General features: G+C 41.2%; 1 long non-coding RNA gene across 1 annotated transcript in view; it reads right to left on the minus strand.

Annotated features, from left to right (window-relative positions):
- Window positions 1-19769, minus strand: part of LOC105925497 — a 47540-nt gene that overhangs the window by 19797 nt on the left and 7974 nt on the right. Inside the window, exon 2 of the long non-coding RNA XR_001166173.3 lies at window positions 12643-12738. This is a non-coding gene — a long non-coding RNA (uncharacterized LOC105925497). The remainder of the gene's footprint in view (window positions 1-12642; window positions 12739-19769) is intronic.

Genomic DNA, 19769 nt, shown 5'->3' on the forward strand with positions numbered 1-19769 from the left:
CTACGCATTATAAGTCTGGCTTGCCAAGTTATTGGATAATATCACTGAGTAAATTCACTGTGCTGCACACAGCATTCAGACCGCTGTCCCAGAAAGCCGTTAGATTGTTTCTTTTAATGGTCAGAGTACAGCATATTTATGCTCAAGGCTCTTATTGAGAAGGTTTGTGGAAGTTTTGTCTTAATTTATCTGCTGTATTAACGTTTTTAGCGAAATAACTCTCCATTAAACTGCTTCAGGAAAACTACTATTTTGCCCATCTCAGCTACAATGCTGGTAGTCCAGGAAATATGAGATTATGGAGCAAGTTAAACATACAAGCCAGACCATTGTGAACATCATAAACATCTGGTTAAAAGTTTACTTACCTAGCATTAGCTAGGCTGTTGAGGCAGAGGATTGCTTGTGTTATTTCTTTATGTATATTATAAGGACAAAAAAGCAACCTCAAAACTCACTCACGGAGTTTGACGGACAATGCAAAAACTTGGAAGTTTTAATATCAATGTCAAATATTTGATCAGAGTAATCATTAAATCCGGTGATCATAACGGAAAAAATGTGCACAACAAAAATATTTTAACATTTTCAAAACAAGACTTTTGTTTTATATTTCAACTAAGTTATCTCAAACACAACATTATACTGTATTTTAATAATTTCTGAGTGAAGTATGACCATTCACATGAGCTTATGTCTGCCTCTGTGTCCCCAAGCAAGCAGGAGGGTTGTGTTTGCTCACCTTGCATCATCATAAGAAGGAGGCTTTACCTGTAATACATCCCCTACTGTGAACACAGGCCACAGTAAAGCATGGGGATCTATGCATGGCTTAAATACACAAAATGTCCAAATCAGATGTTCCTAAAGCTTGCACATGTTCAGATATAAATGCAACACATGCATATGAAGAAAACCTCATAGTAGGGGGTGCTTTGGATGAGGGGAGAACCAGCAAGGGGTGGTAAAGGCCATGTCACCAGCCTCTGCTTGGACACAAATGTCAGCAGCATGACCACCTGTATGCAGGGACTCAACAGTGATATGGCACCGACAATCAAGGTAGAAGAGATAAAGAGGAAAGAAAGAGCCCTGACCACCTGCAAAGATGAAGTCCGGAGACATTAGGAAAATAAGTGCAGACCTGTTTCAATAAACATCAGCATGAGTGCTACATAATTAAAATGTGATTGAAATAATACATGTGTCTTGTCATGTTTTCTAAGAGGCAAGCAAGCATAATTAGATGTTTAGCGAACTGATGGGTTTTCTACCTGATTCCTCAGGGAACCTTCATGACAAATGCAATTTTGAAGGAAACAGGTGCACTTAATATATAACAGATTGTATTTAATATTTCACTGCATTATTGTATTACTAAGTGGTTTGGTCATTTAAATGTTAACAGTGAAACTAACTCACAAGAAATAACATGCAATTAATCCATCCCCCCATCCATCTATTTATCTGCTCACAGTGCGCCCCCAAAGTTGTGCCGCCCTGGGCAGTGAGCCTTGTTTCCCACATCAAAAGCTGACAGTGCCCATTGCAGAAGTTTTTATTGTGTAACTGCCACTGCTTGTTGTGTTGATATTTTTTTTTTGTTCAGACATAAACAGCAACAGGAGAGCCTCTGAAACCAAATGTGAGACAATGTTTCTCTCAGTAGGCATCGTCTATGCTAGTACACACAAACACACACACACAAACAAACACACACACAAGCACTTAATATTTTTTTTTGTTTCCGCCCAAGCTTCTTCATTTCCTATTGTTTCCCTCATTTCCAGGTTCCGACTGGAATCACAGCCAAGTTCCTCGGCAGAAGGAATTGCAGAAAGTAGTGGTTTGAATCTGTTAAGGCAGAAATACTCCTAGCCTTTTCTCACAATAAAGATTGCTGCTATTATCTGAAGCTATTCCTGCGGATGACAGAAAAATATGGAAGAAAACACGGAGGGGAAGAGGGTGAAGGAATTTCAGCCAGCTCGCGGTATGATATGCTGATAGCACCTGAGTGACAATTTGGTATGCAATTGTCAGTGTCACTCGCAGATACATTGTGATAGCTAAATTCCATCCGGCAGAGCCCACTCCTGATGGGTTCAGTGTGGTATCACTGCATAGTTTTAGGTACATCAGCTGGGGACTAGGTTTTGGGGATTATCTTTCTGTTCCCTTTAACAAAGTTTCAACTATGTATATATAACTCCAAGCCAGGACCCTTTGATTGTGGGGAAGATTTCGCTTAATGAGGAAAGATTTGCTGTGGAAACGCAAATTCAGACCTTTTTCTACACTGAGAAAGCAAATCCTTTGTGGTAAATGGGGATCCACGGTGGGCAAAAGCTTGAGCCGAGGGAGTTCCTTTTGGGCTCTCATTTGGGCCATGAATGACCCCAGCAAAGATGGTGTGCCACGGCGTGCTCTTCACTAACTGATTGCCTTTACTAACAAGAGCATAATGTCTTCCATCGTGAGCCTCCTCTCCCCATGTTTATCAAGCCAAGATGCAGCCTGATCTTTCCTTTTTGTTTAGCCTCGTTCCCCTTCCCTTCTCCTCCCCTTTCTTTTGTTTCTGTGTTCTCTTTTCGGCTTCTTTCTGTCTGGCCCTGGGTAGGAAACGTGATACAAAGGTGGTATGACAGGCAAAACATCCTTGATGCAAGGAAAGCAGGCAACAAAGGGCAAGTGAAAGGGATGAAGTAAATGGGTGGCAGGATAGTAAAGGAAGGGATCGTCTATGTAGGGATGAGAGGAAAAGATTGGGGGGGAAAAAAAACATTAAAGATCGAGGAACTGGAGGGAAGAGGAAGAAGTGGGGGAAAAGGTGGAACTGAAGACTGTCAAAAAAAAGGACCTTTCACTGTTTCCCTATAACACTCGTATCTTCCACTCCTCCGCCTACCATATCTTCTGCACCCACCTGCTCCTACACTCTCCTAAGAACATCTTCCTTTTTCACCCCCCCCTCCCCCTCTTATTTTTTTCTGCCTCCCCACCACCTCCCATTCCCACTTTTACTTGTCACCATGTCTCCGGTTCGTCCCCTAATGAGAGCTGGCAGGACAATGGTTGCGTTGTTGAACGCATTTGAAACCTGGGCAGAAACAGCTGCCGTTTACCCCGGAACTGTGGACCTTCTCATCTTCGTCGCGGCCGGCCTGATTAGCTCTGTCCTGTGAGCGCTGCAATGGCCCATCCAGCTCCCTCTGCCTGTTCAGTCATAACTCTGACTGCTTCCAGTAGCTGGACGTCGGTATCCCTCTGATTTGCATATTCATCCGCAGTAAGCGTATGGATCCCGTTTAGAATGGAAGTTGGATGAAAGATACAGACATTCAGCGAATGCAAGGAGAAACAGAGGAGATGCAATATGAATGTCGAATCATGACAATTTGCTAAATCTGATCTATTTTCAAGAGTGACCTTCATAATATAGAACAAGGCTGACTTATTTATTGAAAATTCCCGCTTGGGTTTAAAATGCTGCAGGCAGTGGAAATCTGACTAACTGTAAGACATAACACAAAGCTTTCTTGCAATAATGATCTCAAATAATAATAAAAAAAGAAAAGATAGTTGCCTTATCGAGCTTTGGGTTGTGGCCGAGACATACTGAATCGGTGGACTGAAAAGCCCTTTCACTCAACACCATCTTTCCGCGCCGCCATCTGTAACAGACATGCGTTACCAGCGCTATATGCAAAGCGGCGGTATGAATATGCGTAATTAGGTGGGACTGGTGTAATTTTTCTGGGTTATGGGATGTGACATTTGTAGGGCAGGCACATGCATCAGTGTAAGCACGACTGGCAGAATGCAAATCCCTTTCTCTGCAAAATCCCGATTCACACGTTGGGAGAACAAAGTAAGACGTTTACCATCCAACATTTTACACACGCACCGGGAAACTACAGGGCCTTGCAAAACTACTCAAGAACTGGATTCTTTTTTTTTTTAGTCTTGTTACATTGAATTCCAAAAGATTTTATTTGGATTTTTGATGATAGACTAACATAAAGCAGTGCATATCTGTGGGGTGGAATGTTTTTCACCATTTTTCATGTGTCATACCTGAAAAGGCTGATGAGCATATGTATCCCGAGCCCTTTTCTCTGACAAGCTCAAATGAAATTCATTACAATCCCTTACCATAAGAAGTGAACAGCTAGTAAAGCGAGTTTGTCTGTAATTTCATCTCAGTAGCAATACATGTGTTCTGTGAAGATCCTCAGAGGTTTGGTAAAGAGCGATAACAAACAAATACCATTATGGAGACTAGGAAGGTCAGTTGTGGAAAAGTTTAAAGCAGGGTCCCCAGAATAACACATGGTGGAGGCAGAATCATGCTGTGGGCATGATTTTCTTCGGATGGCCAGAATTGAAAGATAAATGGATGGATGTAAGCATAGGGCAATCGTCTAAGACAATTTATTACAGCCTCTAAAAGACTGAGACTCAGGACAACGCCCCTAAATACATGGCCCCAGGCCAATCTTAAAGGAGCATAGTGTAAGTTCCAGGATTGTTGAAGATGTTTCCCCCCCTCTGGCGACAAGTTGAAATGACGTGCATGGGAGGAGAGAAAAAGCTGAGGCGGCACAGGCCTTTTGTTTAGAGGCATAATGTGTTCTGAGGTAAGAAATCTATACGTATTGAAGTTAGCCCGTGTTCTCTTGCTAATGCATCGATTACGGCGGAGATTCAACAAAGTAGCCTGGTGAACAAGAGCATGCAACGCGTCGCACCCACGCGCACGCCCGGCGGATTCGGCCTGAAACACTCTCATAAACTGTTTAATGGAGCCCATAGAGTCAACTGCAGTAAATAGAGGAAAACTCATTTTACACGTTGAGCAACTGCAAGGGCATGTGTGGGAAAGAACATCAATAATATTTAACATAAAAACTTGCACTATGCACCTTTAAATGTACTTTTTGACCTAAATTCAAAATGCTATTTCTGATGAAACACTGACAATATCATCTGGAATACACTATTCTCATTGTGAAAGGTGGTGGCAGCATCATAGTGTCTTATACGTCAACCCAGGATAGGTAAGCTGGTCAGACTGGATGGGAAGATAGCTGGAACTAAACAAGTTAGCTGTGGCTCGGTGGGTCGAGTGGGTCAAGACTGTGTCAATGCCAGATTCCTCCTGTCACATGTACATCGACATGTGCCCCTGGGCAAGGCCCTTAACCCCAAATTGCCAACCGATCTGAGTGTATGTGTGTGAATGTGAGTGCATTAATGAGTGAGACTGGGTGAATGTGGCTGCAGTGTAGGGTGCTTGGAGTGGTCAGCATGAGCAGAAAGGAACCATACAAATTCAGTCCATTTGCCATTTAATCCACAACAAAGTCCCGTTAGAGGCCGCAAAAGACTTGAGACCGGGGTACAGATTGATCTTCCAGCAGGACAACTACTCTAAACTCACAGCCAAGGGGATATTATGATGGCTTAGATCAAAGTATATTCGTGTGCTAGAATGGACGGTTCAAAGTTCAGGTGCATGTTCTTACACTGAAGCATAGACCGACACGGTTAAATTCCTAGATACTAAGGATCCAACAACTGAATGCAACAGCATATGTACATTTGAAGACCAGCTGAAGCACCTGAGATTTCCTGGAGCACATTTTCTTAAAAGGCTACACAGCATCAAAAATAATAAAATCAACACTTAATGGGTAAACCTGTTCAAATGTGATGGACATGAACATACATTAAAAGCACAAAATACATGAGCATTATTAATAATAACAGAAAATAAGGATTCAACCAAATATAGCTTTAGAGGGAATGATGCAGAGCGGCTTGGGCCAGGCAGCAGCCTCCACCACCAGCTCGTATGAAGAAACACACATCAGTGCATTCAATTTGTTTGTTTTAAATAAGCTTGGGTCATTTTGTCAGCTTGCACAAAATACTGTTTGTCCAACATCCCCAATCTTGAGTACGTTGTTGGAAATGCCGGACAGCGTGAATCATCTGTTGGAATAAATTGTGTGTTTTGTTTCTTTCACGATATTCAGATGAGATGTACCACCACAAGGCATGCAATAGAATAATAAATAAAAAAAAAAAAAACGGGGTTAGCTACGTAGCTATAGCCACGCCGCCAAATGCATCTATTAGTGACTGAATCATTTTCTTTGCGAGCATAATCAAAACACACATAGGTGCATGTGCATGCCCTTCCAACACTGCCGTGGTCCCTTCATCTTTTCCTCCATTCATCCTTTCATAAACTTAGAGACATACACATGCACACACACACACACACACACACACACACACACACACACACACACACACACACACACACACACACACACGAACACACACACTGAGACACGTAACTAACTGTCTAAATCCAACACTGTGCCACACGTACCGAGGGGGTAGGACACATCCCTCATAGCACCCAGGAAATTAACTTGACATTTGATGGAAACAGAAAATAAATATATTTAGGTGGGGGGAAGGAGAGAGAGAGAAAAAAAAAAACGTATACCACGGCAGACACAGCCGAAACCCATCCCCTCATTCAACCATCTCGACGCCAACGACCCACCCCCCACCCCCCCCACCCCCCCCACATCCCACACCCCCCCACCACCATCACCACAGGGAAGCATTCGAGGGGGATTTCAGCAATCTCCAATGCAGACATCACTGGGTGCCCGCAAACAAAAAAAAAAGAAAAAGAAAAAATGAGCTTCATCTTCTGCCTGCCCTTGTCAGAATATATGCTGTCTGTCCCTCTTTGTTTGCATCCTTTATGGAGACTCCATTTTCATATCCTCTCCCCCTTGTTTGTGCATTTTCTATTCGGAAGGACCTTGGGAAGGAGTGGAGGGTTTGTTAGTGTTGGACGGGTTTAAATTGTCACTTCGCATCAGTTTGAATGTGATTACAACAATTCACGATGAATGTTTTGGCTGTTGCCACTCCATCTGTTTTCTTGAATCTCCTCAAGTCTTCTGAAAAAAATATACGTCTCATTTTAATGTACCAACAGGTTCCGAAGAAGTGTTTCCCGTTTGCCAACGCATCGTGACAATAATTAGAGCCGAATAAGCGTGGGGCTGTTCTAAAACAGCGCCATTGACAGGTCTGCTCAGGTGATGCTGGAGCTCGCACAAAGATTAACAGTCTCATCGAATGCCTCTTAGTAGTCTCAGCAAGCAGCCTTGAACACCCTGACTGAATTCAGGCCACAATTAATACATCATTATGCTCTCCTGCTGTTTAGACCTGCACTAACACACGCGCACACACACACACACACTGAACGAGCAGGAAGCCAGACCAGCGAGTGTCTGTCTAAATATCCCCTGCATTAGACATGCAGGAATGCTAACATTATTATGCACAATTGTGAGCGTCTGTCTGTGTGCGCCTTCCCCCCTTTTCTCCTCTAGCATATTGTGTCTGCAGGTTCTTCTGTGTGTGTGTGTGTGTGTGTGTGTGTGTGTGTGTGTGTGTGTGTGTGTGTGTGTGTGTGTGTGTGTGAGAGAGAGAGAGAGAGAGAGAGAGAGAGAGAGAGAGAGAGGTAGCACCGAAAGAGGTTGGTAGGCGGCGTTTATTTAAATGTGATTTATTTCTTTTTCATATGCAGTTTTCTACAAATTGTAGATTTTTGCAGACCGTGAGACTCCCTGGTTGTTATATTGGTTGCCGACAAGCACATTAACATCGGCTGGTTGTCTTAATGCTGGAATCAACTCTCTGTAAAGAATGTATACTATGCTTTTTTTCTTCTTCTAGGTAATTGGATATTTTATTTTGACAGAGGCGATGAAACACGGCGTGGACATAGATTTGTAAGGAAAAACTGATAATATACTTTTTAGCCCAAACATATATTCTTTAAATCGGCAAACTACCTGGTAATATTCAGCCTAAAACACAATTCATGTACATCAGCCAATCTGAAATAATGTAGTAATCCTTCGAGGGCTTTAAATTTTGATAGCATGAGCTAGAATAAATATGAAGGACTATGAAACAAGCATATTATTCTTTTTTAGAGCGAGAGGAACATGGCCTATGCTGTCATTACCTAAGCGTTGTGGTTACCTCATGAAAATGTCATGCGTGATAAAGTTTTTTTTTTTTTTTTCCACTAAGAAGGCGAAGAGGTGAGGTGCGGCTGTCATTAGCGCATGTCACTAATATCAGCTCTGCGTTCCTCTGGGGCGGCGCCATCAAAATATTGCATCATCCCAGCGCATATGCACACACTCCTCTCTTAACGGAGAGCTGTTTGCAGGCATTGCCTGTCACATTTGCATTTACTGCATTTTAGAGTCCTCTTTGAATGCTGTGCAGTTCATTGCATCATAATAAATAGAGTATGATTCTTAGCAAAAAAATAAATAAAGAAAATAGATTTGCAGAGATCCATGCTCCTCAGGCATTGTGGGTAAACAGGACTAACCAAGATTCGTGTGCAGCCGTTTGCCTCCGGAGGAGATTCAGAATTATATTCAAGTTCAACATGCGTATATTTAAAGTTATGTATATTTTAAAGAAAGCTTCTCCGAGCATGTGCCGTGTACGAGGGCCTTTGCTTTCCCCTTAGCTCGTACAAACTCCTCTCCTACCACACACACCGCTATTTTTCGCCCCCGGCAATTTGCATGTATTTGCATGATTTCCAGCATGTGCATATCCTTTGTTCTGACTGTAGGATGACACAAGGAGAACCCTCCCTCTAGATCTCTGTTACCCACCCAAGCCACAGCTTCTTGGATATTAGATGGGGGGAAAAAAAAAATTCTAATTAAGTACAATTTTCACAAAAATTGATTTATGACATTATGGTTCAAAGAAATAACAGGAAAGAGGTTAGTTAGGGGTGCTACTGTGGACCAAGAAAAACTCATTTTTTTACTACTGCTATGAGGCACGAGTGTCTGCAATGGAAACATGGAAAATCATTGCTTCCACGCATGAAACATGGAATAACCTCACAAACAAAAAACAGGAAAATTGAAGATTGAAACATCACTCAAAAGACCCTTTCACATTTATCGCAATATTTTTGTAAATAGTTCACTTTTTGCTCCTTTAGGTGCTCAGTTTGAAAATTGTTTTACATGTTAAAGTTGTTTGTTCTTGTATCATCTGATAAAACAGAAGCCTTTTAATTTACTCTATTTCTACTTGAAAAAAAATATGCATCTTTTTGTTCTCTGGTGCTGCTTTATCACCGTATATCAGACACCACGCGTGCATCTAGCATGCATTTTAGCTGGCCTTAATCTCGCAAACACGAGCCGATAACTTCATTAATTGCTGTCGGGCAGCACTACTGCCAAAGGAGCCGGACTACGAGTGTTGGAGGGTTTATATTTAGAATGTGGGGGCCTCGTTATAAAGATTTGCTCCCAACGGTACCCCTACAGGAGGCAGCCTTAGCACCAATATGCATGTCTGATAGATGATTACAACTGTAGCGGCGGTAAAGTGAAGAAGTGTATTACGAGCAAGCTATACTTTGAGGTAAACATCCTGTGTTTTTCATGGTTTTATTACTCGACATATGGGACCAGAGAACAATTTACAGTGCAAATATTGTTGTATTCCTTGAGTTGTGAAATTTATTACGTAATATGCTGCATATGCATATGTATACATAATATAAGTAGACACATAAAAAGGATTTAAACAGTTTGAGAGAGGAATAAATCTTTGAGCCGTGTTCAAGCTTTTTCTCCAAAGATGGTTGGATGACCCGGTTTCCTGGTCCAGCCCATGACACAGTTAATGTGTAAGATGTTCTTGTCAAACAAAAAGCCTATCCATAACTAAATAATGCAAATAAGTCATATGACACTAAAAAAGTCATATATTTATCTCCTCTGCGGGTTGGGTTTTTCATGCAATGGTTTTGTAGCTTTAAGACAATTTATTATGTACACTGCTTGCTTTATGTGCATCTTATTGATCCATCTTATTGATTGTAAAATAAAACTGCTATGTTAATAAAGAAATCAATAAAGTTTTTGATATGTGAAGACTGTCCTCCATAAGACACTGTGAACTCATCTGTGATGGTGACAGACAGCATTGGAGGGCCTCAGGTCAACAGGACTATCCTGTCTCATTCTCATCCTCTGTTGAGCACCTGATGTTGCTTGTGAATTAGATACTGGGAATTTTATTATTTTTTTTTTTTTTCAAAATGAGCACTTTTTAATCTCTGCTGCTCACAACACACTCATTATGTTTACAAGTATGCTACAAGTTCCACAGATTCTTCATCTGAACAGCTGATCTCAGATGCTAATATCCATCTGTACACGCTTTAGCTACTAGTGGTGTTGCTTGTACAATCGCTTATATTGCATAGTTTTCTCACATCATTTTGTAAACTGGCTGTTGACTATCCTCTAATTAACTTTAACTGAATATGCTGTATTATCAACCAATAATTGCACAATACACACACACACATATATATTTTTTTTTCTTTTCCTTTCTGATAAGTCTTCTGATTTACAGCTTAACTTTAAATTAGCTTCTTTATTCATTGTACTTAATCTAGAGTGTAGCTTTGGTGTTTTTGGTCTATGTGTTTTTGCGCACTGTCATACCTGAATCCCCCCCCCCCCCTCTTTTGTGGAATAATAAAACCATTATTAAAACAATCTGGGTGATGTGACTGTTAGGCAAAACACAGTTTTTGCACCACTCACTCACTGTGACAAGTTCCATCAAATGCTGATTGCAAAAACCATCAAACGTGTGGATGGCTCATATCCCTGCTCTGGTTTTGCCTTCATCGTTAACAGATTACTCAGGTCAACAGCAACCCCAGGTCAATATGAGCTTTAAAATCAGTCACGCCCAACATACTTGTCCTGAATGTTCTGCAGAATTTTCTCTAAACTGACTAGGTGGCTGCAGACTTCTATTTCTATTGAGTAGCTTTCCCTTCTTTCTAATTGGACCTTTTTCAAAGTTCACCAAAAGTGTGGGAGTATTGGGAGTAATTAAAGGCAGTTAAACTTCAGTACACTAAGGCCCAGGGGGGCTGACATACCACCTCACCTCATCAGCCTCTTACGTTTTCTCTTTTCAGTCCTTTTACATTTTTTTAAACTGATGTAAACTTCTGATTATGAAGATTGTGAACATTGGGGATTTCTCTGTATACATATATACATTCATATATATATATATATATATATATATATATATATATATATATATATATATATATATATATATGTGTGTGTGTGTGTGTGTGTGTGTGTGTGTGTATCTTTCTGCCTGTCGAGTTTTTTTTCAAACACCTCCCTGCACCTGAGTATCTGAAGAGGTCCCTGAGATGTATAAACAGAGGTCCAATTTAAAATAGGAAAAGCTGTATAATATGAAATATTGATGCCAGCTAATATAAAGTTATCAACGTTTCCCTTTGAAATACTTCTCTGCTCATTATAATGTTTGTCTGTCTTCTACTCGTACAATGCCTACCTATAATCTTGGTTGAATGTCTAACTGATTGTTAGGTTGTTGTACATGCAATGTGAGCGCTGCCCAGGAGGAAAGGAACAGCTACTGCATGGATATTAGGAGCTAAAGGAGAGGACTGAAATCACTTCCTGGTTAAAGTTGCTGTCTGTGTAAATTTGTAACGATGACATCTGAACAGTAACAGTTTTTACAGCATGCCCTTTGGCCCTAAAATCATGTTTTTGCTAGCACTAAGGTTAGTGCTAGCAAAAAGGTCCACATGGGCAGAAACTCACAGATCCAATCATGTTGCTGGTCACTTTGCTTCACTTTGGTCATTTTCTACTTGACTTTTTTGGGTATCTTATGACCAGGGGATGTTAAAAGTAATGTTTTGTGGCCTTCCCATGTAGCCTGGTGTATGTAAATGCAGTCACATGACTTAAATTATTAATAGTATAAACCCACGATCATTTATAATTATTTTTGGTTCGATGTAGAGCCACAATATAGTCATAATTAAGCAGCGAATAGGCTTAAATTGTAGGCAACCTGACTTTCACTCAGTATACCTGGATAACTCAGAATTAGCACATCCTTGTCATAACCTGGAGTCATCTGTTTCAAATGGGGATCAGAAACTAAATACAAATAGGGTATAATTATAATAAAATGTTTTCTTTAAATAATATACCATATAATTCATATATGGTGTCATTAAACCTTTTGTATAACTATTTAGCTTCATAATTCCAAAAAAGTACTTAAATACACTGAACACTAAGTTAATTCACAATGGTTCAGTACACGCATGTGAAGCTGCAGCAACAAAGCAGGAAATGATGGAAAATGTTTGTATGAAATGGCAAATGTGCCAACTGACCTGAAGCTACTGAAACAATCAGCACCCCAAATGAACATCAACACATTTTTTTAAACCTTTGTACATTTGCTAATCTTTCAGACACTGTTTTATTAATCCCTTGTTGCATCCCGTAAAGCTTGTTCCTGCTGAAATAGCAAACAATTAGTGAGAGAAGAAAAAGTAAATGTCTCTGTGTGCAAGCAAATTCAGGTCCCAAGGTGGCCGCTAACGGTAAGCACATAAAAGTCAGGGACACACATACACACCCACACAACTTTTGCCCATCAAACAAATTTTACCTTACACAGGTCCAGTAGAAAGCAAAATCCGGGAGCTCCTATGACGACATCTTTTCCCAGCTTCTTGCAGCTGGCTGTTGCTGCCTTTCACCATCGCTGCAGCGACGAAACACACACACAGGGAAACTTGCTAAGTATGTTTACCTTCAGTTGTTGAACAGCTCCTCCACTGTAAATATAATTATACAACTCAGAAATTAACACTTTTTTAAATTTTCTTCCTAAACTATCATCAAATCATGATAAATGTCATGTAGCCCTTTGTAGCTAACTCTGTTGCATTTCTAGTGCACCATGAGTGACTTCCATTTTACCCCCTATCCCGGGGGTCTGCAACCTGCTCTTCCTAAGCCACCTGTGGCTCTTTATGCCCTCTAAAGTGGCTCTTATTAACTTTGTCCACTGAGTGCTGAGCATTTTTTAGTATGAAAGTAGCATAAAGGCAATTTTTTTCTGCAATCTGCATACAGTATCTCTATGACACTAACAAGTACAAGCAATCGTTTTTTCTACTCTTTCACTTGTCATTAGTCAATCAACCATTGAGTCACAAACTATGTTTATTTTTAATCTTTTTCCTCAAGCATGGAATGTTTTATTCAACCAAATTTAACCATTCCCTATTTGCTAAAGTCTGTTATATTTGTTTCATTTCAGATCCTAAATAAAGGAATAACATGGTGTAACCACAAAACAAATATGGTTTGTCATGATTGTAAAAAAATAAAAAATAAGTTGATCAGCTGGATCAGATAGATCACTTGTCAAAGTTTTCAAAGGGTATGTTTTGCCTTTCCACATCAGTTTTATTTTGTGAGTAAATCTCTTTGTAAAGGTTGTTGGCCACTTCCCTGAGCTCACAGAACAACACACGTGACACCCTGGCAATGACCTTTAATGCATCCAAGAACAAATGGAGATTAATGTTTAGCAGATTAAAAGAAATTAGCATTTTATCGTTCATATTTCACTGATTGATTTACTGGTGATTTTATAGTTAGGGTATAATTTTTTTAAAACAGTTGTGTTTAAACCTTTATTTGGCTTTGACTTGACTCGAGACATGACTGTTGACATTCACCCGTGCCATGGCTGGTTGAAGACAGTGCAGTCAAACCCTGGTCACATGCCAATACCAACAAAGACAGATAATCTGTACTCTAACCATGACGTTTGAGATCACTTTGCTTTGCCTTGCCTCACAACACAAAGAGGTCATTTCTATCCTTATGTCTCGTATTTGCAAAAAATACACAGTTATGAAGCATATGCAGGTTGTATCCCTGTCCCTGGTGATCGTGTGAATCCTCTGATATGTCAGTATCAAACTGACAGATGCCACATTTTATTAGAGCTCTCAGCCAACATCCATCCTGACAAACCCATGCAAGCACAAACACATTCATGTGTTTGTGCTTGCATGTAGGTCGGTAGTCGATAACAAAACGACACAGGAGTCATTCAAATTAAGTGATTTATCTTTATGGTTTTATTTCACCACAAACAGGGTTCAAAAATGCATCATCAGCCAAACAGGTTATTCACTGGCCGTTGTTTTACACATCTTAGAGCATCCTTATGGTGCCAAATCAGTGTGCATACGAGTATTTTAAGCCCTACGGCACAGTTTAGGACACCATGCAGCACTCCTCCCCCTTTACCTTCACTTTGTTCCCTTGGCGGCTTGTGTGGCTTGTCTCATCCCATCTCCCTCCAGCACCCACCTCTTCCTACCGCCATGCTGAGGATATGTGTGGAAGGTGGTAGAGTGGGGGGATGGATAGTGGTGATGAGACGAAATATGGAGATAGTGTGGGGAGGGGGGGGGTGGGGTTGGTGGTGGTGCCATGGTTATTGTTTCCCCAGAATTATAAAGTGCCAATGCACATGATGCTGCATGCAATCAAAAATTCATAAAAAAAAAAAAGAGCTGCGTTGATTTAAAGCATTGCACATGTCTCTACTGGAGCGATGCACTTGTGTTTTTTTTTTTTTGTGTATCTCTGAACGTGTCGCTCCTTTATACCTGTATAACAAAAGGATGTAGGCATGGAACAAAAGTGCCTCCTTTCTTTATAGATGAGGTCTGTCTTCTCCACATACCCCAGGTAGCTTTCGGTGTTTCATTATCCAGAGCGGAGGCCCTGTTTTGCCACCCGGCTCACCCCATGCGGCCTGTCTCATTTCCTCTCGGTAATAATCCATTAGTCGACGGCGGGCTAAAACTCACAGCCGTTTAATTATCCTCACTTCTTTGGTAGCACGCCGGGCCGTACCACTCATCACGGGGAACGGGGAGGCGATAGACTACGCTGCATAACACAAGGGCAGCAACAGGATAACCGTACTAGGATGAGCAGAGTTTCACATGCCTGCTCCGATGGTTGTAGGATATAAGTAAAGGAAACACACACTCACTGACACGCTTCTATATCCAGAAGTGCACATGTTAACAAATTCAACGGAAGCTGTCAGTTGCAGCCATGCAGGAATATCGAAATTAATTTACTTCTCTAAATTGGTGAACCTCACGTGTACTCAATATTTTTTGTGAAATATAATGCTACTGTTGTGTCTTTATCGCTCCGAACAATATGGGCTTCGGTCCTGTGTGTCTGTGTGTGTTCGCCAGTTCCTGTGTTCGTGGGCCCAACCTCGCTAAGAACATTTATGATAAAACAACAGATGGAAGAGGTCAGGTGCAGTTTGTGTTTTTGATGTTTTTTTTTAAGGCCGAGTCAAGCAGACAAAGAATGATACGAGGAAACACAAATGATTTGCATCAATGACTTATAAAGTCAACGGCTCCATCGGTCGTCCTCTCTGCTTTTGTAGTGTCATGCTTAGTTTGCTTTAACTGCTTAGTAATGTCCCCATCTACACATCTGGCACTAAGGTTGCAAAAATCACCCTGAAACAGCCCTGCAAATACAAATTGCACCTTAGAAGCTGTTTTCTTATTCATTTTACAGTTTAAAAAACGGAAAAGTAAAGACTATTTAAAATGAGAAGTTAATGAGGTTATTCCGTATATGTTTTTTCTATTATAATTGATCTTTGTATTTTTGTAACATTTTTTTAATTTAAGTTTTAATTTGTAGTGGATATTTAACGTTTTATTTTGATGTAAGTATATGTCAGAAATCCACTGAATCGACCTATTAAAATATGCCTTTTTGTAATCTTTGTTTTAAAAAAAACTGTATCTGAACCTCCTTAAATATTTGAAGCTATTACCATTTGAGCGCAGGACCAGGAGCGGCCGACATTCAGAAGAGCTTGATATGAGGGACAAAAAAATAGAAAATTTTAATGTAAATAAATGTTGCAACTCATCAAAGCATGTCCTTTCCTTTCTGAAACACACTTATAAAAACTATTGTCTAGCCAAGCTACAGCTTGGCCAGCTTCTTTTTTTTGGGGGGGGGGGGCATTGCCCTCTCTTGGTTCCACTTTTGTGGCACCACTGTAAATTACCGTTGGATCTGGTAAAGAATTGCTTGTTTGGATATTTTATCCCAAAATATTAATTAATACCAGCTTAGGCTTGACATCAATAACGTCGGCATCATTGTCCAATTAGCGGTAAGCGTCAGGAAGCTAAACAAAGCTTGGTTTGGTGAAACGTGACAATAATCAAAGGGATTAATAGATGCAAATGAGATTCTCAGCATGCAAAGCTCCGGCATCCATAACTAAAAGAAAATTGCCTTTGGGATCTCTATTCTGCCCAAATACGGCAAAAAAAAAAAAAAAAAATGGAAAAGAAAAAATGCAATCGCTAATGTGTATGCGTGTGCGTGTGTGCCAGCGGACATTTTAGGTCTACCCTCCCCACACTCTCACTACTGCCAAACGCCTTAAGATGGTGGCACCTTGAGGCAGAGAGAGACACTCGTACAGAAAGCCAATCTCCTTCTTCCTTTTACCCTTTCCTCCACCTCAGGTCCTCACAACAACACAGGACTGACTCTGCCTCCCCTCCCCTTCTCTAACCCTTGGTACCCCCCTAATAAATATTTAATTCGCCCCTCTCTAATAAGGATATTAGGCGAGTATACCCCAGCTCCTGCCATATATGCATGAGTCCTCTCTCATCAAATTTACATAAAAGGGCCAGATGCTAATGCGAGCATAGCAACGGCTCTCCTCGCTATTTTAAATATGCACTGCTCTTGGCACCCTGGTCCAAGCGGCCATATAATTTAATTGCAACGCGGCCTATATTTTTCAAACGATTCGCCTTACTCTGATTGTACACAGGCCTCGGTGCCACGCGCTTTACGAAGAGCAGAAATATTCGGCTGTTCTAATTGTGGCTTTATGCTCTCTTGATGTTTCCGAGGCCCCTCCTCCCATGCATAATTGACAGCTTTATGGATAACAAGAAAAAGAAGATTTCTCAGACAATGAATAGAAAAGCATCCTGAATTTATGGCCAAACCCCTCCCCCCCCCAAAAAAAAACATAGTTGACTAAATAACGTTGCACTGTTTGGCCTAATGATGATGGTGAAAATTTTCATTTAGTGGAATCCACCCTGATAATCCTTGAGTATAGATTTACCTACAACCCTCCACGTAATAGAAAGCAGCACCTAAAAGCAGTGTAATTTAGTCAAACGAACGGCATACAAGAAGCGAGTGCCGGGTTGTTGCAATTAATAGCGGATGAATAATGCAGTGACACAAAATACATTATTTACACCCTTTCATCTTCAAGGAGGAGGCACATTTTGCATGCGGCGTACTCGTTCGCTTCTAGTGCTGTGGCGCCGGCACTTGCATAATCGAAAGCCAAGCAGAAGCACAGATATCCTGGAACACAGGCTGCTGACAGCCAGCTTTGTAGTTCTGGAGCAAAAAATAGCATTTGTGCACGCAGCCTTGTTATGCACAGCTGTTGTCACAATGCCACCGTTTAATCATGCAGGTTTAAAGCTAGAAGTATACTGTACAAGTAAGCTGCTCTGATCATTTAATACAGCAAACATTACCTCACATATACATTCACAGTCGCATGACTGTTGTTGATCTTTTATGTAAAATCGTAGTTAAATATCTTGATCCTGCAACTATTTATATATTGATGTAAATGTACCTGCTTGTGGATTTCTGGAGTATTTTAGGAAATCTGTGATATAGATATATAAAAAAAATCAAATCAGATAAAAAATACTGTGTTGTTGAATACTTTTAAGTAATTTTAGATTTAGGAATAGGGAGTGCCAAATTAGGATCCACCACCAAATTAAACATAATGATGATCTGTAAGGCTACAAATTTCAGATATATTTACAAAGAATTATTAGTTTTTCTCCTTCATTTTCCATATAGTGTAAATACACAACTAGAGATGTTTTAAGGTATTTCACCATTCAAGCCGATCAAAGAACAGCAGAAATATATAATCAAATTAAACCAGTACAATCCAGCCGTACAGAGAGATTCATATTCAGCTCCATACAATTTAATATAAATGATAACATGACTTTATAAGCATCTGCAACAGAACACAATACGAGCACTGGAGTCTCGGTGGTATACGACTTTGATCGTGCAACTCTTTTGTTTTACATGGAATTGCCATTAAACCAGTTTTGCAAGAGTGCTGCAATTACTCCACGGAGTCAAAAACCTTCCTAAAATATGAATCGGTAACTGGTTAGCACTGTTTGATGGTTTTACATATAGAACGCGTGCATACCAACACAGTCAGGTACAGAGGAAAACCATACAGTGCAGCAGAACCCAGCGTGTACGCTGCTCCCCACAAGACGCTCAAGTGGCCATGCCTGATGTCATTAAAAGGGGGCCAAGCAGTGACATTCCTCTCTGGATTATTGGCAGGTTATGCCTGACTGTCCGGCTATAGAGCACGGATTAATCCGTACCCTGTCAATTGGCAATGACACCTTCAAGGTGCCCATGCTCGTCTCAACAACATACCCCTTTGATTTGTGGGGAATTAAAAATGGGAAGTTTAAGTGAATCGGCTAACAAGTGCACAAGCTTTATTACTTTACACGAACGACAGCATGTATGCCAGGCTGAGCCACTGTGAAGTGGGGGTGGGCGATATTCCCGGTTTCCATACGCATACACAAACACACACCCAAACACTTGCAGAAAACCAGGAACCTGTCCTGCATCGGCAGGGACCGATCCTGCCATGCGCAAGGTGATCTCACCTACCGTTGCCGTGGCGACACCAACCAGAGGGAAAAGCCTTACAGTGTGTGCGCGCATGTGTCCGTGTGTGCATGCTTGCCAGTGTGTGTGTGTGTAAGAGGGAGACTGTGAATGCGCGTCTGTGATTGTGACAGAAGCTCGAGCTGAAAGAGGAGAGGATAGAAATAGGAGGAGGGCCTGCAGGAATTCACATCGTGCCCGGCTTGTTTAAGGTTTATGCCTCGTACATTTATGACCCTTTATCAGGGGAAATACTGAGCAGGCACTTTCAATTACCAAAGGCCGGCACGGATTTGTTGGCGCGGTAACAAGTCGGTGTTTTATCAGATGCACGGTGTGCAAATGGGTGCTTGTCCAATTATCGCAAGTTAGTTTATGGTGAGACAATGATAACGTGAAAGCAAAGCGGGTTTAACGCACGCAAACTCAGATGGAGAAGCGCTCAAGGATGGCTTTTCGCAGACAAGAAAGCTGCACGTTCGACTGTGGGAAAAAGACAGGCAAAATAAACTCCCTCCACTACCAGCTGGTTGTGCTGAATTCTATTAGTGGTGAAGAGCTAAGTCAGACTATAGGGGTCATCTGCTTATCAATGGGTGGTGGTGGCCTAGGTCTTGCATCGCAGCCATGAATGCACTGAATTCATTACCCCTAGTACACAGATGGTGTCTGGCTGCTCTGTCTCAAGTTCAAGTTCACGTCCTGGAGACGCGCGCACACACACACACAAACACAGAGCGGGGCACAGCCCAACCCAGACGAGCAGACGTAGTTGACTGAGACGCAGCCATTGTTCCCTCTCATCATCGTGATTGCAGAAGCCTCACTAGCTATCCAGGAGGCCCGGGTCAGTTAATCACATGGACAAACACACGGAGGAAGGGTGCACGCATGCAGAGGCATAACATATGTAGATGCACATGGAGCCTTTTGCCC

The sequence above is a fragment of the Fundulus heteroclitus genome, chromosome 12, assembly GCF_011125445.2.
Source record: "Fundulus heteroclitus isolate FHET01 chromosome 12, MU-UCD_Fhet_4.1, whole genome shotgun sequence".
Taxonomy (NCBI): Eukaryota; Metazoa; Chordata; class Actinopteri; order Cyprinodontiformes; family Fundulidae; genus Fundulus; species Fundulus heteroclitus.